General features: G+C 38.5%; 1 protein-coding gene across 1 annotated transcript in view; it reads right to left on the bottom strand.

The window, feature by feature from the left end:
- CNTN1 (contactin 1) overlaps positions 1-24,524 on the bottom strand; it is a 249,933-nt gene extending 225,409 nt beyond the window's left edge. Inside the window, exon 1 of the mRNA XM_054085331.1 lies at positions 24,411-24,524. The gene's annotated coding sequence lies outside the window, so the exon portion shown is untranslated. The remainder of the gene's footprint in view (positions 1-24,410) is intronic.
- Positions 24,525-27,701: the final 3,177 nt, after the last annotated feature.

The raw sequence follows: 27,701 nt of genomic DNA on the forward strand, positions 1-27,701 counted from the left end.
TAAACCCTCTGCTGGGAAAAAGGTTCAGGACCATACTTACTCCTCAACTATGCTCATGATTGTTTCCGCATGATCGAGCAAGAAACTCTTCTAAAAATTTACCAAGACAGGCAACTGAGTTCCAGTGCACAAGAATATTCTGTCATTCTTTGATTAGCGTAGTACAGATGCAATGCAGGTGTCCCTAAGATGAGATCCAGCAAGAGGTGTGAACACTGAATATTACTCCTACACACTTACATACTGGGCAGAATCAGTATGTAAAAAATCATTCTTCTGATTCTGAGCACTTGTAACACCTAGAGTTTAAATATCCAGACACTATTTGTGAATATTTTTTTTAATTTAAAAACACACTGTTTTCTTTGATTACTCAGACTTTTGTCAAATCTCACTGTAATATTCAACTTGTTATCTTGCTGTGTTCGTCAGAAGAACTGCACATACAATTTAAGATTCACAGCAAGTGTAACCATTTAGAATTCAATATGCTCCTCATGACCTATAAAGCCCATTATAATTTTGAACATTATCTCCCCGATGTGACCTCAAGCATACAGATGCTAACTGAGTTTGTACGATATCCACTTTACCTCACTGCAGTCAATACACTTGAGTAGGGAGTGTGCTTTTCCTTACAGCACTGAGGTTGCCTTAATATGACATCAGGAAAGAATAAGCATGCGATTTTCATACAAGTATACAATAGCAATACAGATCCTTAGCTCATATGAAAAATAAGCTAACATTTGAATTACTAACTACAATGGCTTTACAGATAAAGAAAATTATCAACTAAGTACTATACATCTGGATCCCCACGAAGTCACTGTACTTGGTGTACACTCCATTCTTATATGCATTGTTCCCACGATACAATTGAAGTCATTCTCTGGTTCCAGAGTACCTTCTCTGTTGACATTAATTTCCATCCACAGTCACATCCTTACAAAAGAATACATTTTTAATTATGAAATGTCACTTCAAACACAACAGGCCTTTTGGTCTTTCCAAGACAAAAACTAAAAACAGCATGGATGTTAGAAAAAAGAATCAGTGAGAAGTATAATAGGAATAAAATTATGCTTTCCGTTGCCAGCAAAGCAAAATAAACTAACATTTTGTGATAATTCTTGAAGTACTTTCCTTCAACTTTAACCTGACTTATGCACCAACCCATGAAGACTCACTACAGTCTTGTTGGAGTGCAGAACCTAGTATGAGCTGCCATGGCCAATGGAAACGCTGCAGTCTTCAGTGTAAATCCAGACAGCACTTAAATAAATAAACGCAAATATAAAACAAAATTTAGATATGACAAAAGAATAGAGTAAATTTGGGCTTTTCTGTATTTTTTTCTGTTAGTGAAGAGTACATTTACAGTGCTTTCAAACTAAGTGAAAAGCTCCACATCAGAATGAAATAAAAGCATACAATTAGAACATTGTTCTACATAGAAATTAATCAAACTAGAAGTATCTCTCGAAGTTAACACTTCATGTTACTCCACCAAAAGGGGGAAAGGCATTCCAAAGACCAGCATCATGCTGCTAGTGTAATGGTTACACTGTATTACAAAAAAAAAAAATAAAAACAAGTTAGTACAATACTTGCTTCTATTAACAGTAAACCAGTGCACAGTAAGTCAGTCAAGTTCAACATGGCATTTTTTCAAAAAAAATGTTAATACTGTCTTGCACTGAGGAATATGACATTCCAACAGCACACTATGACTCATCTACTAGACCAGAATGCAGGAGAATAATTTGCCTCCATTTATAACAAGCAGCATATTGAGGCAATTATTATCAATTTAGCTATATCTCCTGCCTTACAGCTCCTCTGGAATGTTATTCTTGAGGAGCCTTTTTTACTAGAAATGTCACAGGAGCAATGAGAGGGCCAAAAAGTAGTAATACTCTCTGCATATTGGTACAGTATTTGAAGCACTGATTATTTTAATTCAGCTACAAAATACACCTTTTGCAGTAACAAGAGAAAAACAACCTTGCCTACTAAACCCCTGAACAGCCAGCAGAATTCTATGAAACCACTTATTTAAATAGATAGCTTTTTTTATGCATTGAAGATTTGGCCCAAATCTTATCTGTAATGGAGCTGAAAGCACTGATGGCCCAGTGGTTACAGAATCAATGTATCTCCTAAACGATAAGGCAGGAAAGGTTGCAGAACATCTACATATAACTTAGATATTAATCTCTATAATCACGCAATTCTCCATTTCCATGGCAACTGTTAGAGAAAAGTTTGCACCCTGAAGGAATTTTTCTTTCACAGTATTACTGGAAAGCTGCCACTGGAACAGTATTATTTGTTGCCCCGAGCACGAGAAATTCAAGGGCAGATATAGCAACACTCTAAAACTTCAAGAAAGGCTGAGCCCACCGAGACCAGAGGGGAACGTTAGGCAGACCCACACAGCCTGGAGCATCTGACCCCGCATCGCCTTTCACTTCCATTCACCATAAAAATCGCACAAGTGGAAATAGGTCCAGATTTGTTTCATGTGAATGAGACTAGCATAATGAAAAGGCAACAAATCTGAAAACAAATGGAAGTGATTCCAAATAAGAAATATGTGGTATCACCCAAGAGGAGACTACAGCCTCCCATTCAGAGCCAGTTTGTGTGGGACCTGCCTGCCCAGGGGGTTCCTGACCATCACATGAGTGCTCCAGCTGCTCAGGGACACCAGATGCCTCTTCACTTGCAGTCTGGCCAGTCAGCCTACAGGCTTAACATCCTGAAGGAGCCCATGTTACACTCAGAAATAACACCATTCCCTCTGACCTGTGGGAATTGTTCATTCTTCCTTCCTCACATTGCTCATCAACATTTTATTAGTTTCATGATTTCTGTGTACTAAAAGCCAATCTTAGCAACCTAATCTACTTTGACTGAAATACACAAGAAAGAAACTCCCATTACTTTGGGAGAGAAGACAAGATTGAAATCATGCATACCAAGCCATGTAATAATTCCAAAAAGGTTATGCCTCCCAAAACTCTGTTTATGATACTACCAAATACAGCAGGCCATTGGGTTTTGTTTAGGGTTTTTAGTAATCATTATATAATGGAGCTGACACAACTAAGACAGCTTATGAAAAAGAAAATTTATAAGTCCTAATGTTTACTTGGCACCACTTGGGAATGACTCAAACAACACACTACTCACACAGACTGGGTATTTAAAAACAAACAACTTTTTTTTGTAAATATATGCTTTCAGTGTATTTGAAGGAGTTAATAAAGCACTGTACTTCCACGATGAAACGTTGTCATATAACATAAGATTATATTAAAGTAGACAAGTGGTTCCTGGAAAGTATACTACAGTAAAATGTAGATCCCACAAGCATCTTCCTTAAGGGACAATCCTCTTGGTGCCCCTTCTTCTGAAACACCTCCCAGATTTCCTCCAGTCTCTTGAAAGCCTTCCCATAGCCTCTCATAGCCTGAATTACCAGCAAGGCAAGAGGCAGGACCATACTATCTACTGGTGCTTTCCAGCAGATCAAACATACCTGAACAGGTACCTGTTCCTTTTTGTGGACCTCAGGTTAAACACTTCCAAAAGAAAATATGAAAAACTTAGTCCATCAGTCGTCACTCTTCATTTATTGAGGCAGAACAGCAGCTTTCATTATGAAACAGAAGGCACATCTACAATTCGTAACTATCCTCAGACTGATGAGGAAATGAACACATCAGTAAGATGAGCTTTTAACCTATAATTCTATTATTCTATTTAAAAAAATAGAAAGCAAATTATATTATTAAGGGATCATTTTCCACAATTATTGGAAACAGCAGGACAGCTCAAAGCTATGCACGCTATCGCACTCACATGCTTAGAGTTTCACTAGGAAGCATGTGTATTTTCATCTCTTGCCATTTATGTGTCATAAAAGATACTTAATTTCTGTCCATTAGCATGCTGTAACCAGTACATGCCTACTGCTCTATGCAACTTCTAGTGACTGATAGAATTTATAGCTTAAAACTATGACAAATCAATAATTTTATAACAAGCATGAAGTGGTAACACAGATACACAAATTCACATTTAAACATAGTAGTGGCAGTCAATAAACACTGGCACTACTTATTGTAGGCATTTATCTACCAAATAATGCAATCACAAAAAAATCTCTTGTCATGCGGTTCACCTGGTTGTGAAGGTCAGCATCTCTAGCAGTCACACCCACAGCAGTAAAAAAAACATCCAAACCCAAACAATATCAACAAATAAAGAGAACCAACTACAAGAATACAAATCAACATTGCTGTTGCATTGCCTTAGATTGGTTTAGAACACGTAAATTAGGCTTTCAGTTTGCTTGCTCTCCATGCTGGAATGCAGAATTAGCAGTATGCAGAAGTTCTTGTGGTTCTTTTTCTATATCTTCAAATTCCTCTTCTTTTTCTCTGCTCAAAAAAGCTTCCATTATTTGTCTTTTTGATTCTAAAATAACTTTGGAATATCAGATAGAAAATTAGGTGATATCACTCTGTGTTTAGTAAATGCTTTTATTGTTAGGTGATAATATACTTCGAAGAATATACATATGTTTATTTGATATGACTGCTACCTGCATCAGCAGACAGAGAATGTCAAACTAAAATACTTAAAAGCTCTCAATTATAAAAACTGGAATGATTCAAAATTTGAAATCTTTAATAATGTATGTTCAGATTTATCTAAAATATGTAGATATAGCCTTTTGCTCTCCTACAAATTTAGTATGTGACAGTATACTTATGAAATACTCTTCTACTCATCTTTTCCTTACAGCTGTGTTACCAAATGAAATTGAAACATTAAACTATCACTATGACAAAAATGGAAATAATTCATTGTTTTTTCAGTCAAGTAATTTTTATGAATGTTTTACTTGATATTTTGATGGTGCTTCTTGCTAAATCCCACAGGAACCCACAATGTCTGAAAATAGAATTTAATTTCTCAGCGCTCAGTAGGACAGAAATACATTTCTAAGGAGCCGAAATGTCAAACCTATTGCCTTCCCTTTTATTAAAAAACACAAGTTGAACAAATTCCCAATTTTTTCCTGCAAATGCTTAAAAGGAATGTAAAATTTGAAGTAAAATATTTTACTAATACCATTATGCATTGATTTTGATTCAGTGGCAGATGTTTTGTGCCTCACGACTCGTAGATTCTTGGATGTTCAGACAGCTCACTCAAATTTATTTGCAACAAAAATAATTTCAGCACTGGGGGGAGTGAGGTTGTTTGTTGTAAGAGATACCTAGCCGAAAAGCAAAAGGATGTTTTTGATTAAAAGAAGTACTAAGTGACAGGCTTTTTAAGTGACTTCTAATAGGCTCTTCCTAGAATTTATCAAGTCATTAGGAAGGTGATTTCTTTTAAAAAGTAAATTCCTCAGAGACAAAATAAAATCAATTCAAGATCCACAAAGAAAGAAAAGTCAAGGGCAAATCCCACTTTTGTTTGACTAGAACCACACACAAATTCCAATTGGAGCATCATCATCATATTTTTTCTCATGAAATCCAATCATGCAAATACTTAACCAGTGACCTGTTAAACTCCACCTCACGACAGTATCAGTACCAGCAAATGATACCCTAAGGTTTCAATATGCATTGACTTTTCTGTTACTCCGTTAAGAGATAAACTCTAAAACAGAACATAAAACATGACCTACTTCTTCCATCTTACAGTTTTCATTTACTGCCTCTAGTGATAACCAGAAGACTAGTCTCCAGGGGCCACACCAGTGTTGTCTGAATTGGAGAGAGAAAATGAACCTAATCCCCAGCTCTCAACAGTCAAAGCTGAAATACAGTCCCTGAGAAAAGAACATCCTTGCACAGGACAACCATCTGTCCAAATGTTTCAAAAGAGAATGACTCTTGTTTGAACAGCTACCAAAATCCCAAAACAAGGCATAAATCTTATTCAAAATTAAACATAATGAATATTCTAAAACTACCAAACTATCGCATTATGCCAAAAAAAAAAAAAACCCAAACAAAAAAACAAACCCAAAACCAACCAGCATTATTTATTAATTTAAACTGGAATAGATCTTTTTGTCATCAAGCAATGAAATTTAGTGTAGTTGTTCCTCCTTTGCTTCTATAATTATTATTGAAACTTCATTCTATTTTTTGACTGTGCTTACGCCTTTCAATAGCTTTAAGTACTGGGGCAAAAAAGGAAAAAATGGGACTGAAAATGGAGTACATCAACAGAAACAGCATACTCACAATCCTCCATCCAAATATCTAAGGGCATTACTTGCTATATCACTCACATGAGGACCAGAAGCCCGTATCAAATGGGTTCATAGGAGATAAAACACTGTGCCCAGAAAGATAACAAATACAAGCACTGTATTTTGGGGATTATCTGGTGAGACTCTGTGTACGTCTGTGAGCTAAACTAAGCTACAAAGGCAGTGAAACAAGGTTTAACAGATCATTGAGATTTGCCCTGTTCAGGCAGTAACTGTAGGGTCAATGTGTACTTCACAATTCTCCTGAAAGTGTTTTCTTCTCACCAGCCAAGGACTCAGAGTTCTTCCAAATTAAATGGTGCTATCAGATACTTCCATTAAAATACATAAAAAACATTAAACCGTAAGGAGGTTGGCATTTGGAGAAAAAGGGATTGAATCTCCTCACTTTAAAGAAAAACAATAGACACTCCAAAGCAGGAAAAAAAATATCCTCCTGCAGGGTGACACTTAAAAGCCATTTTTTGTCACCACCCTCTCCTTCTTCTGCTCCCTGTATAAACTGAAAAACTGATCATTACAAGAGTTTTAGAAATCCTGTTCTAACCCAACACTACTTAATAAAACTAAGATATTGCTGAGGTGATTATTTTTACTTTTTACGTAGGAGACAACTTCTAAACTTTTCATCTGCTAAAGACCATATAATTATTCTCTGCTTTTTCTCAAAATGAATATATTGCCTCTGTGGCAAGCAACAGATTAAATCATCTGGGATATCATTCATTCCCTTGATCTATCCATAAATTTCAATATTCAAACTAACTCAAAGAGCCGTGAAATAGGTATTGAAATCTGTGTTGAAAATGTCTGGCTTTTTCCACCCCAAACCTTATCCAATTATAAACAATATATTCAATTCCATTCCAAGTGAATAAATAATCTTATTTTGCAATTTGAAAATATGGCACTAGATTTCTTCATAAATTAAATTTCTGCATGTATATTATAGTAAAAATCAAAACAAAAAACTTTCAGATTAATAACTCATATGAAAAGAGTTAGAAGAAAGTAGAATGACTGCACTAAAATGAGGAATTGCGTTATCATCAACTGAAGCTCAAAAATACTGCAAAAATATCAAGTGAAATTCTACCAAAACCCCTCTTCTCTCCACACTCCCAAATATTCAACATTAAGTTTACACGTCAGTCAACAAATTTTAGGGGTATGTAGGTACTATCTAGTATCTGACAGCCACTACTTTTTGCCTCAAGTGTCATTAAGCAATAACAACATAAAAATGGTTTAAATACTTAAAAGTTTGGTCTTTACTAATTCTATTTTAAATTTATGCTAATTTTAACTATTTAGGCAGCCAAGTAGTTACACACAAAGTAGCTATCACAAAATAACAACAGACTCTTCTTTTTTTTTATTAATCTCTCCATAGCCTTAGTTAAGCATTGTTTACATGGACTTTTGTTAGTCTATAAAATAATAAACTTAATTTTTACTTACTAAAAACTGGAGCATTTAAATATTTCCAAACTGAAGTGTTCAAATACTTCAGAGAATCATTTAGGTTGGAAAAGACCTTTAAGACTATCGAAGTCCAACCATAAACCTGCCTCTGCCAAGTCCAGCACTGAACCACGTCCCTAAGACCATATTTATAATATAACATGTAAATATTAACAGTGGTGACAATTTCAAATTGTTTAGCTACACTGCCATAATAATTCAGAATAAAAATGGAACCAAATGAAGATAGACACAGATATTAATTTCCTTTGAGAATGAAGGTTTTAGTTTAATTAAAAACTAATTGTCTAATTTACTTGCAGGTTCTTAGAAAATCACATCAAGACTTGAAGTTATAAATATGCTATTTAAAATTACAGTTTAATGTTTCCTAAAAAGCCTGAATTAGATTCTTTTTTGAGAATGAATGGAATTCACATTTCACTGTAGAGTTACAGAGTATGGAATGCCTCCATAATTACTGAGCTATTCATCACATAAAATTGACAACCCCATACAGTGAAACCATCAAGTGAACACTCTGCAGCCAATCTGCTCAAAGGTACACATAAGATGCAAATGAAATGTTCAGGTAATTAAAAGTCCTGAAATGAAATTAAAACATCACTCAATGTTGCTATCTATATGTAAAGGATATATGAAATGCTAAGCACCCACAGACACCAAAAATGCGAGAAATAACCTACCTGACATATAATAGTAAGGCTAACTGGCTTGATGCCTAATGCTAACACTCACTAGGTATTCAGTAATTTTTCCAGATGTGAAAAGCACAACCTAACTTTATCTGCATTCTGAAGCATACAAGATGCCTTTAGCTACCATCAGAAATGAAATATTTTAGAACAGAATCAGCATTTAAAACTTCTTCTTCATATACAGTTATTCCTTTCGCAACCAAATCAAGATGTGAAACAAAACCAGTGAAAATGGCTTTTGCAAAGCAATAAACTTTCTTTCATCCCACATATAGATGAAATTACATATCTACATATCTACTCATGGAAAGCAATAGGGTACTACATGAGAAAATTCAGAGATCATCAGATGGGGTATAGCCATTACAAGTTCTGGATAATCTAACACCAGCATTGCCTAAGAATCTACATAGGTACGTAGCATGACCTTGAAGCAGCTGAAACAGTAGGTTATAAGGGTATCGTCTTCTAAGAGGGCTCTGATATTGCTCAGGTATGTAGAAATAAAATCTATGAAAACAATTTTATGTGGCAAAAGCAGTTGATAGAACCATATTCAATAGCATCAACAGAACAATAACTGTAATGCTTTTACATTTCCAGATCATATATTTTCATCTTACTTACAACAACGAAATAGTACTTTGAAAGCTGTCCAATTAATAGCAACTAAATCTGAATTAATCTACTTCTTTGTGGACCAAAAAAAGATGTTATGCAAATTACTTCTCATCTTCAAAGTTGTCTACAGATAAATCTCATTAAAGTCAGTTTTATGTCAGTACCACTCTCTTAACATCAGGTAAATCATTCCCAGTGAATACTTCCACATGTGTGAAAAGTCAGGCTTAATAACCAGCCAATCACAGTGGAGATCCATAATGCTTTCTCCTGTTCCTTTCCATGAATTACAAGACCTGCTGAGGGTACAATGTACCTTAAAGTTATGGTAAACCACTACATTTAACTTCTTTCCAATTTTAGCACCAAGGCGAATGTTTCACAGTACCACAAGTTTCAAGAGCAGAATTTTGAATTCTGAGAGTTTGGTAAAATGGACCAAAAGTTATTAATATTTGTGAGCAAGAAAACAGAAGGATAATTTTGAAATAAATTATGACTACATCTGCATAAATAGTTCACTCAGTTACAATAAACACATTTCCCATTGGAATTGCATCAATGGAGTTGAGAAAATTGTCATGAAATGCATTTGATGTAACATGTTTTTCATTACTGTTTTTATAAAAATTGAAAATAGGATTGAAATCGGTCCCAGTGGAACAAATAACAAAACCTTCATAGAAATACATCAGAATACAAAAAGAAAATTCAAACTCATTACAGTTCAATTCCAAATGTTAGACTAAGATTGAAAGAGAGCTGAGAAAAATGTTTCTCAGGTTGATGACTTCCCATTACAGTTTCATACTGAGCTACCCATTGTCCAAGAGTTGTGTTGTCATAAAAACCCTGTTGCTGTAAATGGACCCTACAGGTGTAGGTGAGTTACAGTCACCCAAAACTAGCAGGTTAGAAAGAACATAAAGGGACTCCTGAAAGTTCATGGAACACCAGATTTCAGTGACTTCTATGATTCTGACTTAAAGTGCGCTCTGATTTGTACCCATGCATACTGCCAAAATCTTCAATAACTGCAAAAAAACAAACCCAAACAAATGTAACTTGTATTATGTAAGCCTCATTGCTAAATCATCTGTGAAGTCTGAACTGGCAACACTTCTATAAACATATTGTATTGACAAATATAATTCTTATGTAATAACCAAGCTTCGACTGATATTAAAATACAAGTGTACTATAAAAATATATTTATATATCTAGCTATATAAAATTAAAACAAAATAAACTGCATAATCACAGTATTGATGTTTCATTGCTAAAAGTTGTGGGGTGTGTGGAGGTTCTTCTTTCAGATGTATGTCTATGATTTTCTGACCCAAAGTAACAAGAGTAATGTAGGCTCAATAGGAGGAAATGAAGTATCGACACCAAGTGTGTATGAACTTAGAACACAAGATGCATATCAACTCTGAGAGTATTACAAAGAGAGTCTTGATTTTGCTGATACCACTTTAAAGACAAATCTTTTACAGTCAGCAACATGCATAATCATGATTTTTTAAACACAACCTAATGACAGAAGTTGTATTTTATTAGAATTCCTAAATGGTTTCAAATATAAATGTTATATAAAGAACAATTATTCATCTGTCCTAAGAATGATGTATTTCTTGAAAGAAAACTCTTTGTACCTTGAATATAAAGGAGGAGCTTGAGGGTTCAATGAGGAAGACACCAAGATATTCTTACGCTTTCCACACATGCCTTAATATTTTTAACTGTATCATTCTTTCCAGTCTCTCATCGGGTTTCTATACCTTCTTAACAGGCTTTACTATTGCTATTCATACAAAGTAAGTTTGTATAGCAGTCTGATTATGAGTGACACACAGAGGTGGTGCTTCAATGAAAATTAATTTCTAAGTATACTCCTAACAATAGAAATAACTTGCAACAGAATCTCAGATTAATATTTCCTCCTTGAAGTTCTCTTCCTAATTTTCCTCTAAGAGAGAAGGAACAAGAAGGAGCAAAGAATCACATTTTCAGATGCACAGTAGAGAAATGTTTTTTATAGTGAAGGGGGGAAAGGAGCCGTTCTTTGTATAGCTGCAAACTGACAACGTTTTTCTTCCTTATACAGGATTCTCTTTTGCCACTCCTTTCACTCAGGTACCCCTAAAGTTTTTTTCCCAACTGGCACCCACTTTAACTTTCAAACATTCTTAGACTGGCTTTCAAAAATACTAGTGAGACTGAGCTGTCATCTCTTAGCTGGTTCAGCAAAACACGAGCCATTCTGAGGACAAGTACTTCTTCCTTACGCTGCATACATGTATGCACTCTTTCTTTGAGAAAATTGAATAATAGCTGATTTTCTCCGGAAAAGAAAAAAGAACTTGTCTTGAAAAGACTATATTGTAGCATAAGAGAAGGAGGCAATTTCCCTACCCAACTTCTATGCCAATTACCGAGCTGTGCAGCTTACAACTCTCATTTATTGGAAGCTAGCACCTGCCAACTGCCTCTAGACCAGCAGAGAAAAAAGGCACAGTAATGTTTTATGTACACTTCTGCAGTCAGAATTAACAAAAAACCCTCATCATTTGCAACTGTCTGTAAAACCATAAGAGAATATTTCTAAATGTCTGAAACAAATATTTCTGCTCTTAAACCACAATGAACTGAGTAAACATTTAAACCCAAATCTCCAGATGAGCAACTCAGGAAACTCATCTGTAATGGATTCTTTCATTGTTTTCAGCTGTTTCAGCCTTCTAGGTTTGACTAACTGAAAAACAAGAATACAGATATTTCTACTTATCAACATGCAATAATGCAAAACTTCACAACTGAAAAGCTCACCCTTGTAAGGGTCCCTACCTTTCTACAAACTAACAAGTACAAATTGATTGACAGACTACAATTCCTCCCTCAAAAGTGGCCCAGTTATACAGTGAGTCATAAATGCATGCAAAAAATGTGTGTAGTATACAAATTAAGAAATATTGTCTTCATTTGGAAACAATTATGATGTAGATGTATAGGAAGAGCAATAAAACTATTGAAATTATAACAGCAACCATTGGACTACAAATGCTTAGAAACCAGGACATTTTGTGCATGCAGAAATGAAAGAGTTAACAAAAAGCATAGTCCATAGTTTGAGTATATTCAATCATCAAGCAGCTCCTTCAATTCATTGGCTTGAATTAAAGTTTCAGGGGTTTTTCTAATAAATCTTCACATAACAATTAAAAATAATAACCCTGCTATGTTAATTTGCATCTTTGATTTGATTATATGCCCCTACACTTAATACAGGAAAATCTGTACTTACATGGTATCTGAGTCATCTTCATCTTTCTTTCATCTTTAAGGTATTTTGAGAGACATCAGGCTTACATACAAATTACAAATTAGGTATTAGTTCCCACATTAAGCCCTGGGAATAGCTGAAGCCCACAATCTTGGCCTGGTGAGCCTCCCAAGATTCTGGTGTTCTGAAGTTACCATTTAGTTAACAGCAAACATCCACTGACTAAGACAGGACCTCCAGTTCTTGAGTGCCTTTCACAAGAAGAAAGTGTGAAAGACAACTACCTCTAAGCAGACAGGTAATTTCAAAGTAATTGTGTACCAAATTGGAAGACTCTTGAAGGGAATAGCATGACAACTGCAGGAATATAGGAATTGGCTGCAGTCCTTACTGAAATCTGGCTTGGATGAGCCTGTTTTTGAGACACGATCAGTATATTTATTAGCAGTCCTAATCCAGGCTAGGGCAACACCAGACTAGTTATTTTAAATCAGTGATGTGATTTTAAAGTCATGCAGGCTACTTTAGACTAAAGTATAGAAGAGGCCAGGCAAATTAAGAAATGTGTGTAGGCACTCATTATGTATTACTTCTGACCCAGTTTCTCATCACTCCATGCCCTTAGGAATGAGATGAGGTTCACTCAAGGGGTTCCCCCCAGGCTATCAAGAGAACTTCAGAGAAGATGAGACAACCACCCAGGATGAAAGCCAGGCTTACAAGTTTTAATGGGCCATAAATTCAGAGAAAAGCATGAGCTTAAGTCATACTAATAACAAAGAGTCATAGAATGCCTTGGGTTGAAGATACTTTTAAAGGTCATCTAGTCCAGCACTCCTGCAATAAGCAGGGACATCTTCAACCAGATCGGGTTGCTCAGAACCTCATCCAACCTGACTTTGAATATTTCCAGAGATAGGGCATCTACCACTTCTATGGGCAACCTGTTCCCATGTTTCACCAGCCTCACTGTAAAAAATGCCTTCCCTGTATCTAGTCTAAATCTACCCTCTTTTAGTTTAAGATCATTACCCCTTGTTTTATCACAACAGGCCTTACTAAATTATTATCCCCAACTTTCTTATAAGCCCCTTCTAAATACTGAAAGGCCACAACAAGGTCTCCCTGGAGCCTTCCCTTCTCCAGATTGAACAACCTCAACACTCTCAGCCTGTCCTCATAGATGAGGTATTCCATCCCTTTGACCATTCTTGTGGCCCTCTTACAGACCTGCTCCAATAGGTTCATGTCTTTGCTGAGGACCCAGAGCTGGATGCAGCTCTCCAAGTGGGGTCTCACAGGAGCGGAGTATAGCAGCAGAACCACCTCCCTTTGACCCGCAGGCCACGCTTCTTTAGATGCAACCCAGGATACGGTTGGCCTTCTGGGTTGCAAGCATAGCATAGCTTCACACACCTTAGCACAGCTTCTAGTAGGATCTGCTCCATGAACTTTCGAGGCACAAAAGTGAGGCTGGCAGGTCAGTGGTTCCTAGGGTTGTCATTTCTACTCTTTCTAAAAATGCATGCAGTGTTTCCCTTTTCCAGTCCCTAGGACTTCAGCTGACTGGCATGACTTTTCAAATATCACAGAGTGGCTTGGCAACTGCATCAGCCAGTTCCCTCAGGAATGGCATGCATCTTGTCAGGTCCCATAGGCCTATGTATGTTCAGGTTCCTCAAGTGATCACAAATCTGAATTTCTCTTACAGCGAGAGAGACTTTGCTCCCCCAGTCCCCATTTTGTGGTCCATCCACTTGAGAAATGTGGGAAGACAGGCTGCCAGAGAAGACTAAGGTTAAAAACTTGTTGACTACCTCAGCCTTCTCCTTGTCCTTTGTTACCAGTTTGCAGTCATATTGAGTGCGGGGGGTGGGTACACTTTCTATGACCTTTCTTTTCTGGCTGACATAACTCATTCTTCTTTGCATCCTTTGCCATGTTCAGCTCCAACCATGACTTGGCCTTCCTGACCCTATCCCTACACAACCAGGCAGTGTTCCCTCTACTCTTCCCAGGACATCTGTCCCTGCTTACAATGCCTGTGCATTTCCTTCTTGCCATTTAGTTTGACCAGCAAGTCTTGACAGAGACATGCTGGTTTCTTGCCTTCCTTGGGGCAATATATCCAGCAACAGAAAATGTTACTATTTGCCAAGAAGCCTAAATAACATTTTAAAATATTACACAAACTGGCGCTGTAATACGAATTGCAGGGAAAGACCCCACAGAATGGGAATAACGAAGTCAGGATAAAAAGACGTGTAGATTAGCAGACATAAAGCCACAAACATAAGCAAACTTTTTATGTAAGTGCTTAGCAATATCCTGAAGAATTGTTTAGAAGAACAAGTGCCTGTGTTCTGTGAGGTTATTCCAACACCTAAATGCTCTATAATACGGTAAACATCTTCAGTCCAGTAGTGCTCATTCCAGTCCAAAACTTGCATCTAGATGATAAAGCTTAAAGGTCTAATGACAACAGCTAATAGAAAGACCTCTCACTTAAATCCACCTATATTTGACCCTGAAAAGCTCTTACTGAATCTTTTGTTAAAACAAAGCAACAAGCAAAAATTTATTGTGGACTTGTATTTAACCACTCTCTCTCTCTGAGCAGGCAAGAATTAGCCCCTGGACTCTCTGGAATAGAGGCCTGTATTTACAAAGCTGAACTGGAACTACCTTGCCAGTAAACCAAACTTTCCAAAACATAGTTTATCAACTATATAGATAGTTCCCTTTGAATTATTTTGTTATGTTAGATTAAAATGTCTCCAAGTCAAAATACCAAATAACTGCTCGTTGCCCGCTTGCACACTTAGTTAAATAGCACAGTATGTAGTTAGTACCTTCATAATAAATGTTTTCCCTTCTTATAGAAAGGTTTACTATTTTATAAAAAGGTTTGATATCTATAATCTATAGTATTAATAACTCATTAACCATGAAAATCCCTGAAAAAGAGGCCAAGAATACCATAACTGTTTGGTGGGCTTTAGTTTAGACAGTCATAAACAAGTATCAAAATACTTCTACCTAGAAGTGTGCTGATCTGAGAATGGGGCTGTCTTGAAACAGGTCCCAAAGTGCTGAAATATAAATTACAATTCAAGGTGCTCCATATCCTACACTGTACTTGCATTAAGCCACCAGTTTTTCTTCAAGCTGGTCTACAAAGAATGTCTGAAAGCTGAGTAGTTCTGCAACAGAAAATTCTGTAGGTGTTTTGATGGTCTTAAATAATAAAACAACAGTTAATTGTGACCTTTTCTCATTGGTTTATATGGTATCTTGGAATTTTTTTGACAGTGGCCAAAAAAGCACATATATTTTTGCATACTTTCATCTCTTGTCACACCAGCAAACATTAACATGGATGCAGAAGAAAGAGTGCCTGATGTTAAAAAAAAAAAGGCAAATAAACAATAAAAAAAAACCTCAAAAAACATCCCCCCCAAAAAAAAACCCTAACAAATAAAAAAAAAAAAGACAAAAAACTCCCAAACTAAAACCCTACATACATAGTAAACCTCAGTGACTGTTTGCAGGCTTCAACTAATCATTATTAGTTTAAATACTGCCAGTTGGTAACATTGCTAAAGATAAGATCAGCTAAAAATATCCAGTAGGCCACATGAATGTAAATAAAACTGAAGTAATCCCTCAGTATGTAGTACGGCAGTTCATTAAAGTATGGTTCTTTCAGAATTGCCATAGCTAAAAAAACCCATCCTAAACCTCTGTGCGTTCTTCCAGCATATGCATAGAAGAACAAGTTCTGAGTTATACAGAATTGCTGTAACTTCCGCTACAAATCCCACACTGGCATGGAGTTAAAATGGAGTTCCTGCGAAGGAAATACAAGGCTTTATATCTTTTGAACTCTTCAAATAAGATCTCATAGAAGTGAGACAAAACAAGTTTTATGGTTCAGCCACATTTAAGACTGGGTCAGTTGGTCTGTAGAGAGCTCACAGAACGTATTACTTTTCAAGAATATTAGGGGAAATGGGAACAGCTGCTTGAGCTACAAAACTTTCTTTAGCCCTTAAGTTTCTGTGGGACTCAGCCATTCTGAGCAGTATATTCAAAACTCCGATTTCTTCAACAACAAAATACTTGGTTTAGTCAGATTTATCTTTTTCTGTATCTCACCAATACAGTTAAATGTAAATTAATCTTTCTTTTCAGAAATAGGACTTTCCTCCATGCTTCAAAATCACTTTTTGTAATCACACAGTCTAACAGTAAATGAACCGGCAAACTGCTGGTAATAAAAATGAAATCAAGTCTTTTTCATTCAAGAGCCTTTAGCCATCTCAAATACTCTTAGGTAATAAACCACAGACTACCACCACATTAAAAACAAAAAGCTATTTAATATTTTTAAAACAATTATCCACTCCACTTTCCCAGAGGGAGAGTTTACACTGGCGTTGTTCCTGCTTCATATTCAATATGATTTTCCCAAGAAGAAAGAGGCAGAAATACTTCGGTTCAAGAAAATCCCTGAAGTAATGACGCATTTTTCTCACATAGTGGCAGAAGGTCCTCAGAATAATAAAACCCATCCATTACCAAGAGGGTATACTTTCTTTACATTCTTAATTTCAATAATACAAGTACCTCGAAGTACTGCTTACATTGACATTTTAATCAATATATTTTTTTAATATATTTTAATAACGCAATTTTAATAACGCAATCAGTAACTTCTAAACTCATTCATTAAAAATCATCCTACCTGAGGTTATCTGCTTCTCTTTCCATTATTTTTGGGGCCTTTATTAGAGGTTAACTTTCTTCTTCAGGCCACTATCTTCAGAAAAACAGAAGTACATTGGAGGCAGGGAGGAGCAGGGGAAGACCATGATGTAGATATGTTTGGGTATGTACACAAATATATGTTACAGCAATAGTGACTGTATGAGGCCAGGACAACGTGTCACATGAGACAGCTATGTATTTTTTCTATTACACGGGTTTTTTTAATAATTTAATTAGGTTTTGTCAATGCTTTTCAGATTCTTATTTCGTAAACACCAGCTAAGTAAAAGGAAACTAACTCTTCATCTAAACTGCTAATATTATGTTTACACAGATAAACTGTTTATAAAAAAAAAATAATTTTGAGATAAATCGGTTGTGATAGGAATTACTCGCCATATACTTAAAATTTTCAGTTAATGGATCAGTAAATTTTGCAAGAGTCTACTTTTCAATGTGGCAGAACAACATCAAGAAATGAAAGAGGCAATGAACTATGATGACCTAATGCAAAACCGAACAGGAAAATATGGAAGATGTTTAAACAACAAAGTATAATTGAGCAATCACCCGGTTGTTTAGAAATCAGCATTGGCACTATTCCACTAGTTATTCTTTAGCGGGGTTGATTTGCAATAGCTGGCACAGTTCTTATGTGTTATGTAGAGTTGAGAAAGAAGTGAGAGCAATCAAAAACAAATTCAAACTTAGTTTTTTAAGCTCAGATGATGTTGAACTTTCACATTAATCAGTCTTTAGTTTGTGACATTCACAACAGTCAAGCTATAGACTAATTTTGCCATTGTAATGGCCTGATTTTGCCTTTTCCAGGGATATCATTGCTATACTTAGAGTAAGTGGCAGAACTGGATGCTTCTTCAAAACATTAATGTATTCAACAGTTTCGAAAAATTACAGGGGCAGGAAAAGTCAGAGAGAAAAGGTATAATAAAAATCAAGATCAAAGAGAGTTAACAGAGTGACAAGAAGGCGGGAAAGGAGCATTTAAAAATGCCTGGCTTTCCAAGAACTCTTTCAATAGCAGCTGGTGTCCATTGGAGCTCCTTTATAATGAAAATCTGAAGTGGGAACTGCTCAATATTCCAAAGTTAATTTTTATAAAAGAACTAAACTGTAGACAGCTGATGAAAGAGGAGCTGGGCTACTGGCAATAGTTCAGAAGAGAGATGGCCTTATTCTTCGCAAGAAGAAATACACAAAACAAACAACAAAAAAAGTATATTTCTAGCTACTTTTTCTCATTTATCTTAATCCTTCTTTTTTTCATTCTGCTTAACTCAAAAACATTCATAGTGGAAAAAATGCCATATTGTAGCTAAAAATACTACTGGAAACAGCAGTGAGCCTTCTAACCCCTAGAAACAGCAAGCCTTATCAATAGGTATGTTATCCTACTAGGCACTTTTAGAAGCTCACTATTGATTCACCTTTATCTAAACAAAGTCAGCTTTATTTCACCTTTTGAAGAAAGCATACCAATTGGAAATCTGGTTATCCTGAAGGAAATCTTCATTAAGAAATATTTAGGATATAAGGCTGCCTCTCTTTTCCCATGCAAGAAACAAAATAATTTATTTTTTTTCTCTTAAGCTGTGATTAGGCTTGAATATGAAAAGCCTGAAGAACAGACATAATGAAAAACAAAACTGTACATGAAAGGTGCATTTATGATATTCATAAAATCAAGATATCTTTCAACAAGAATTATGCATTCATCACTGCATCACATATTACTTGAATTATAAGCAGGCACTCCCAAAAATCATTTGGTTTACAAAACACAGATGTGGACTTCTTTCCCAGTCATGGTAAAATCCAAAATTCCCCATCTCACTGCAGCTGATGCTTTAGAACCAGTCACTCTTCTGTTGTCCCATCCCTCTGCTTGAGACAGGGCATCTAGTTATCTCCCTTTAGTATCTCCCTCATCCCCACAAAGATTAGCGCCTTAACTAGGTACAAAATTGAGACAACATCAACAGCCTGTTCCAACAATCAATACCCAGTGTTTGTTTCAAATATTAACATTCAAATTAAGTGTGTGAAATTTTGCTTGAAAGATATGTTTCATAATATAAAACAGCTGTATTAAGAAAAGGGATCTTTTCTTCCAAAGAAACTGAAGACGTATCATTAGTGAAGTACTACAGCTTGTTGCAACATACCAATGTTAACTGACCATGCTACCTAATCCTGTTATTATCTTCCATTAAAAAGACCTATAATATGACATCAAGCCTACCTAATGCGCATAACAAATCTAGCAGTGCATTTAAATACAATTAGCAATTTAAACTAAAAAGGAAATTCAGTCTGTAAGATTAAATATTTCATTCAGACATTAAAAATGTTGCCTGTTGGCAAAATCTATCCTTCCCCTTTCAGAAATTATGGCTCAGACTTATTAATGTTTCCTCTTTACAGAGAAAATAACAGGATAATGTCATAGGATAATCCGTGTTGTAAGGGAGATGGGGAGGTTTCTAGCCCAACCTCTTCCTCAAAGCAGGCTCAGCTAAGCTATCAGACCAGGTTGCTGGGGGCTTTATCCATTTAAGTCTCGAAAAGTTCGAAGGAGGGAAAGTGCAAAACTTTTCTGAGTAATCTGTTCCAATGCCTGGCTGAATATACCAACAACTTTCCTTGATTTTTACAAACAAATTTAATTTAGCAGTTGTTAAGCTGTAGTGCATTGCTCAAATTTTATGGATGAGAAAAACAATTTCATGCAGAAACTAATACAACAGTAAATTGAACTGCATGCCTAACAACTCTGAGTACTGACTTGACCAGGAATCAACAGCAAATTACAGTTATGCTTGTATTCAAACATTTTGCTAAACTGGAGAAAATTGAATTGTCTATGGTAAAGCAGAATGCTTCTGATAAAGCCATAGAGAACACCCATCTCATGACTAAATCATGATCTGCCTGCTGGAAGCTAACTCCTTTGCATGGATAATCTGGCTACTATGTGTCAATTATAAAAGCATTACACAAATACAAGCAAAGAACTTGTCAAACATGTATATTTATGTTTGTTCATTTCAACACTGTACTACTGGTATGAGCTCTTAAGAAGATTCCACAGATACCAAAATGATTTACATATTGTCTCACATTAATTACAATATAAACGATAACTCATCTGTACCCCTATTTTGGACATGAGACCCTACTAAGTTACTGCAAATAGTATTTTTATCACATCAAAAGGACTACCTTATGCAAACAAAACAAAATACTCTGGTGGAGTGGTAACATTGAAAGGTTTCTATTTTCTTTTTGTAAATATTTGTCTATAACAGATGTAACAGAACCTTAACATAAAATGGAAGAAAAAGAAAAAAAAAAAAAGAGAGGAAAAAAAAAGGATGAACCCAAATTAAAGACCAAATCATCAGTTATTTTATTTGCCAGGGTAGAACTCCCCAAAACTTAGCAGATTTAAGCCAAAATGCAGTATATGCTCTGGTCAGAACTGCTGATGTGCCTTCATAGTTCAGACTATTTAAGTTGCTCAGCATTTCGAATGTTTACCACTACTTACAACTTTGGCAAAGTAAGTGTCTTGTCTGTCCTTGCTTTCTGCCAATGCATATACAGAAACACATACTTAGATGTCTCAATGAAAAATGCTTTCAAGAGTTCAATTTTCAAAAGAGACCATGGAGGAAAACCAATTTTTTTTCCTTTTTTCTCTCAACAAAAGCATCTTTTACTTCAAAAAAAAGTTAGTGAGTATGGTTTGAAGCCATCACCATAACCAAGCTTTGAGTTACTGCACTCTTTCCTATATCTCTACAAACGTACCATAAACTAACCAGCTTCTTAGAAGAAATTACCATGTTATTTCAGTGCAGAAGAACAACAGCCACCTTATGGTCTAGAAAGGGGAATAAAAATCGAGACTACTGTCTGGTAAAAGCACAGGAAAACTCACTGAAGACTGAGAAGAGAAGGAGACTAGACTGGACTGCAAATCAAGAAGAGGAAGCTCAAGGGAATAAAGAAAAGTAAACAAAAGGAATGTTGACAGGCAAAAAGCAGGGAGAGACAGAACTGGCTGAGACAAGAAACCTAAGACAATTTTGGGATGTTCAAGATCAGGAATACCTAGAAAAAAAAGAAGACTGAGACTGGCTACAGCAGGATAAGGAGACTGTGCTTGCAGAAGACTGGCCGAAGAACCTTCATCCACCATGATACATTCTCTCTAAAGCCTAGACTAGTAAGGACCCCAATCTTTCACCACTTTCCCACTATTAGAAGTACCTGTGCAAATGCACTATAAACTGTGCATTCTGCTTTATCAGCAATATATATAAATGAGACTGCACTCTACTCATCCTGCCATCACTTACCACGCTAGAAGTTCAATAGCTTTTGTAAAGGTTTCAATTTTTCCAATCCTGTTGATAACCATTGTGTGTTCAACACAGTAAAACAAGAAGAAATTTACTGTAAGAGTTAAAAATTTTCTATGCTTTCTTGTGAGCTTCAGTTTAATTCTCTACATTTTATGGAAGTATATGGGAAGTGTATACACATTATACCCCACAAGCAACATGGTAGAATATTAAGGTTACTAAACCAACCGCTCAAAAGCTGAAGAATGACAACACTGTTGTCTGTGCAACCATAATTCTCTGCCCAAGAGTGTGCAGATTTTTATACAATATTTAAATAAACTCGTACTGCTTCTTCAAAGTCACCTTGCCTCATTCAGTGCACAGGATGAAAATGCATAGAAGATGATAAAGAATCTACTGCCTCTTGTCCAACCTACTGAAGAACAGGAATATGCGTAGTGAATGAGGCAGGGCTTGCAGGAAAAAAAAAAAAAAAAAAAAGGATGGGCACTCTCTAATACTCCATGAAGACCTTAACAATTGAAAATTTCCTTTTTGTAGTTTCCCCCATTCCTCTTACTGTCATACACACTATTTAGTGCAAAATTTCCATTTGTAGTTAACTGTGAATTCCTATTTTTCCCAACTACCCTGCAGATACATTCATGGATGTGTGGAGCACTTAGGACTCTTACTAAAAGCAGTGGCAGCTGTAACTTCAGCAAACATATTTACAAGAATTGCAGAAATTCCAAATGAGCAAATAATTTTTTACCTAACCCTCTTTGTGCCGCTGTCACCATCTGTAAAAGTCTTGTCTTATCTTAGGTAGTGTTTGATAAACTAATCATTATTTGTGAGGCATTCTGATCATGTAATGATAAGGACTTCAGAAAAGCTCATACAGATGTTACCAGTTCTGTCTTCAAAGCGGAGCAGAGTAATGTGGAGTAAATAAATCATGCGCTCACACAGTGATCAATGGAAAATACTGAACTGTGTTCAAGTGAGCTCCATCCACCCCATGCACAGGGGATAAGACAGAGTTCCTGTAGAAAAAAGACAGTATGTGATCATGCAGTTAAGACTGTATCAGCAAGACATGCTCAAAAAGGCACTTAAAAGCTTTTGTGCCATAGCCTTAAAAAGGTGGGATTTCTTCTACAGATGGTGTTTAAGATACTTAATTTAAGATTCTATGAAATCAAGTAAGTTCTTGCACTATCACACAATGGTGTTGAGGTTGTATGACTTTTTGGTGTCTGTAAGAAGTAAAACTGGAAATTTCTTGTTAGCTTAGAACCGCACTGTAGATAATACAAACATGTACAAGGACAGCAGTGTTTGCTTAGTTTTTTGGGTTTTTTTACTTTTTGCAAAATTTAGGGATGGATAAGGCATCCTTTGATGCAATGACAACTATCACTAGACAGAAATATAAAAATTAAGCAACCGACGTTGATAATAAACGTTCATATAAACAAAAAATCAAAAGCTCTATGCTACAAACAGGCTCCTGCAACATTAAGAGAACTGAGTTATTAAAGAAATTTTGGTTGACTATTTTTATTTGTACAACATAAGCCAAATATCATCCTTTCACTGCAAGAAAGACATTTAAAAACTACAAATGGTAGAAAAGGAAAATGGAGACTTTATATAACTACAGGTTATTTCAGAAAGCTTTCCTCTGCTTTTATGCCATTTCAAGTCCTGTGTTCATTATTACTGGTTTACAAATAATTTTATACCAAAGACACATATTTGGCAAAGCGTGTTTGTTAACACCACTAATTTTTTGCCTAAGTTCTATACACCAGTAATCTAACAATGGTTTGGTTTTAAAACCTTAAATAACGTTTTAAATATTTTGTATGGGTTTAAATATAATAACCCTTGAAATCATTCCTCGCTCGCAGGTCACGGTTTACTTTCATTACTAAATGGAGCATAGTCGATTAAGTGCACAGATAATCTCCGGTAGGTTTTATAAGCAGAATTAAACAGCGCTTCATAAAGCAGATGGGATTCCTAAAGAGCCCCTCACTCCGCCTGCAGCTCAGGCACAGCATCACGGCCACGCTCAGCCCCTTCAGGTGACTTTTAGCAGAGCTCAGCAGCGGCGATGTCCGCGAGCGGCATTTCTGTTCTCACCAGCAGGTGTTACAACCGCCAGCGCGAATCCCTGCCGGCCATGGAAAACCGGCACGGAAAAGCAGCAGAATTAGCATTTCACAAGGGGAAAACAAAGTGAAACACTATTATTTTTACTGCGACAAGACGCTAGGAAAAAGAAAAAAATCCCATTGTAGGCTATGACCATTAAACACACGCAAAATGCATCCGAGCGAGGGGATCCGGAGCGGGGCGCGCTCTGCCCGGCAGCCGCGCCCGAGCCAGGCGCTGTCAGAACACGGACGCGTTCCCACGAGCTGCCCAAACCCACCGGTGCGCAGGTCAAGAACCAGAGCCGAAGCCGAGCATCAGGTCCTCCCCGCGGCACCGGCGGCTCCCCGAGCCCCCGCCGAGCCCGCGATCCGCATTCCCGAGCGGGGCAGCGCGGGGGTCCGAGCGCGCCCGTTCCCGTCGCCCTGCGAGGGGGCGGCTCTCCGCGTCCCCCGCGTCCCCTGTGCCGCGCAAGGGCAGCCGCTCCCCCCGCAGCCTTCCCGGGCTCCGGGACCGCCCTCGGGGCGGCTCGGGGCTCTCCCACCGCCCGGGCACCCCCGCACCGACCTCAGCCGAGCCGGGAAAGTTGAGTCCCCGCCGCGGCGGGCGGCGCTCCGCGGGGGATGCGGCTCTAACGCGGGACCGCGCCGCGCAAAAACGGGAGGGGAAGGAGGGCGCCACCGCCAAGCGAGCCTTTGCCCTACCTGCGCAGCGCTGCGGGGCGGCCGGGCTGTCACCCCGCCGGGACGGGACTCGGCGGGGCTCGGCAGGGCTGCAGCCGCCGCGGCCGGAGAGGGATGCGGGGAGCGGCGGAGGCTGATTGGACGGGGGTGATGTCACTCGTGCGCGCGCGCGGGGGCGAGCGGGGAGGGGAGCGCGGGGAGAGGGGAGAGGGGATGCTGCGGAGAGAGCGCGGCGGGGAGCGGCGCTGCGGGACGGGGTGGGGTCGGGCCGGGCGATCCCCGAGGGGTCTTTTCCAGCCGCTGTGATGCTGTGATTCTGTGAGCGGCGGGAGCGCGGCGAGGCGAGGGGAACAGGGAGCACCGACGGCCCTGGCCGCGGGGGGTGCGCGGGGTCGCGGGGGGAGGCAGCGGGAGCGGGGCGAGCAGTGCCGGGGGCGCGGAGGGGCTCCGCATCCCTCCAGCCGCGCCTGTCCCGCTGGCTGTGACACGGGACTGCGGGTGGACCGGCGCTCCGCGCTGCCCGGGCAGCACGTCTCGCACACGCACACACACGGAGGCACCGGCACAAGCGAGCGCTCTGCACATGCCCAGAGGGAGGGTGAAGCCTCGCTGAAGCTGCTGCCCGCACACGGGCGGCGTTCCTCAGCTCTGCGCGCATCCCCTGGCGGCGGGGAGGGAGAGGGGAGGCAGCGGAGAAAGGTGCAGCTGGGCAAGGGGCGTGATGCTCGGCATCTTCGGAGAGATGCCCGGTAACGCCGCGTTCAAACGTTCAGTCAACACCTTCCTCCCAGGTTAGGAGAATATTTCTGAAATGACAGGATTTTTCTTGACCTTCACTTTATTTTCAGGGCTTTGCGTTTTCTATGCAGGATCATATTTCTTAATTCTTCTTCATTAGCATAAAGGTAGGTATTTATTTGTAAAGATAATACTTCTCCCTTCAGCCCAAGTCCTGTAGTATTTTCTTTTGTAAACCACTGCAGGCATCAAAACTCCCAGAGCAAAAAAAGACAAAAGAGCTATGTGAATGCACAAGCAAGAAAGTGCCTTGTCCTCAAGTAAGTATGAGGACCTGTTTGGAGGAAAGCAAACAGGGGCAGAGTAGACAAATGATCCACTGAAGAGTCATGAGCTGCCAGCTCCTTGACAGCTGCTGCAGGAAGGACTTATGAGGCATGGAACATGGAACCTGCAAAGCTATGAGACATGAGTTCCCATTGTATATGAAACACAGCTTCTGGGGAGAGCAGGGATGCTTTGTATTTGCAGAGTCGCAGATAACACACAAGTCACAGAGCACAAATAAGACTTGACTAGGTTATGCCACCTGCACAACAATAAGGGCCAGAGAGTAGAAAGCTGCAGCTAGTTCAAGACCTTCAGCCTGAAAGCCTGTGGCCCCGTGTTGCTTAATAATAAATCCTTTCTGTTGGGAGTAACACCAAAGTGCATGTATTTCCCCTTACACGAAATAAGGTCTCTGATATAGAGAGGCATCTGAAGTATTTTTGTTTGGCAACTTGAGGTAAGGAAGGGCACGAGAAAGGAAGTCAGGACTGCTTCACTTGTAGCCATCATCTCAGGTAGTTCCGGCATGTATGAAAGGACTTGAACTTGCTCCTCTACAGCACAAGATGCCACTGACCTTATGGCTTTACAGTCTGCAGATTGCAGCAGATACTGTTAGGTCAATTACAGTGAGATCATAGTCTCAATACCATATGGGTCAGAAGCTGCTTGTTCAAGGATAAAAAGATAGTTCATAAAAAAACCCTTGCAACAGATTCTCATTTAATCATTCCAGAGTTGGAGATTTAGTCTTGGGTCTTTTAATTCCTGTGTCTAATCCAACACTGAGCATTGTATCTGCACACAAACATGCAGAAGAGAAGAGCTGTCACTGTGGGTGTGCTCTCAAAGCAACAGCACAGAGGTTGCATGCAAGGGAGAAAAACGGGTGGTACCAACGACGCAGAAAAAATGGGAAATAAAAACTGAGTGGCAGAGTGTATTAGACTAAGGAGGGTAGATTAAACATGTTGGCAAACAATAATAGAAATGGACCAGAAGGCTTTTTAAATATTAGTGAGCTTTGAAACTGTGTCACAGACATCATCTGGGGTGCAGTGTTTAGACACCTTAACTGCTTTCTTACAGTGATGACCATAACACCATTTCAGCCCCTGACAGGGTTTAGAGCTGTCTTAGGACTGCTCTGAATGGTGTTCAGTTGCAAATCTGCCTCAGGCTGCATTTTGCAGTCAGAAGCATTAAAGCACGACAAAATCAACTTTAGGATGAAGATCTGCTGAAGGGAGCCGTAGGCTGCTCAGCGTGTCCCCTCGTATGTACAGCACAGGCAGCTATATACTGCCACAGTGTGTTTAACACATAGGATACTCTCTGAAGGACATTCTGTGACAGTCAGTAACTTTAGTTTCCCATTTCATTGCCAGAAGTTAAGATGGCTGTCGTGCATGTTTTGAGGCGGGGTGGTTTTTTTTGCTTAAATGTACCAGTGGGTGTCTCTGCGCTGCACAGAACATCCCTGTCTCTCCCTGTGCTTGATTCAAGCATCCTTCTCTAGAGCTAAGGAGTCAGCAAAGCAAAACAGGAACAGAAAATGTGCAAAAAGCAGTAACAGGGTGCATTCAACACCATGTTCATTTGTAATCATCAACTGCTCGTTATTCTGTAACACATTCTTCCTACAACCAGTTTGTATCTGTAGCTCATATGCATACCTACAGCTCTGGGTACTTGATTCCCCTGAGGAATCGTCTCCTTGGAAAGAGGCACAAGTCACTTAGGATCCAACAATAAGGATGGAAGAGGCAGAGCTGCAGACGGCAGCACTGGTGGAGGAACTGCAACCACTGACCTCACTTTGCAGTTCCTACCACAAACACTCATAGCATCCACCACGGGAAAAAGGGGGGATGGGAGGATATAAAGCAGGGACATCAGCTTTCTGTTATTATAATAAAATGGAGACACAGGGTAGCATGACCTTTATATACCCCTACCCCGTCTCAGCAATCTTTTAGAGGATTAATAAGATTAGAAGCCGCTATTGTTTTGCTAATGGCTGTTTATTTGAAAAATGGCTTTTCTTGTAAACATACAGAGTGACCATATGTTACTCCATACTCCAGTGCTGCCTTGGGATGATTCCAGAAGCAAAGAATGTGAACCATGGTCCAGCTGTAAATTTTACAAAAAAGAAACAATTAATTTGCCCTTCAACTCTGCTGCTATGGAGTCACCTGGTTAAGAGTAACCATTAAAATAGCTTAGGTGTACTCTTTCTTT

The sequence above is a fragment of the Cuculus canorus genome, chromosome 1, assembly GCF_017976375.1.
Source record: "Cuculus canorus isolate bCucCan1 chromosome 1, bCucCan1.pri, whole genome shotgun sequence".
NCBI lineage: Eukaryota > Metazoa > Chordata > Aves > Cuculiformes > Cuculidae > Cuculus > Cuculus canorus.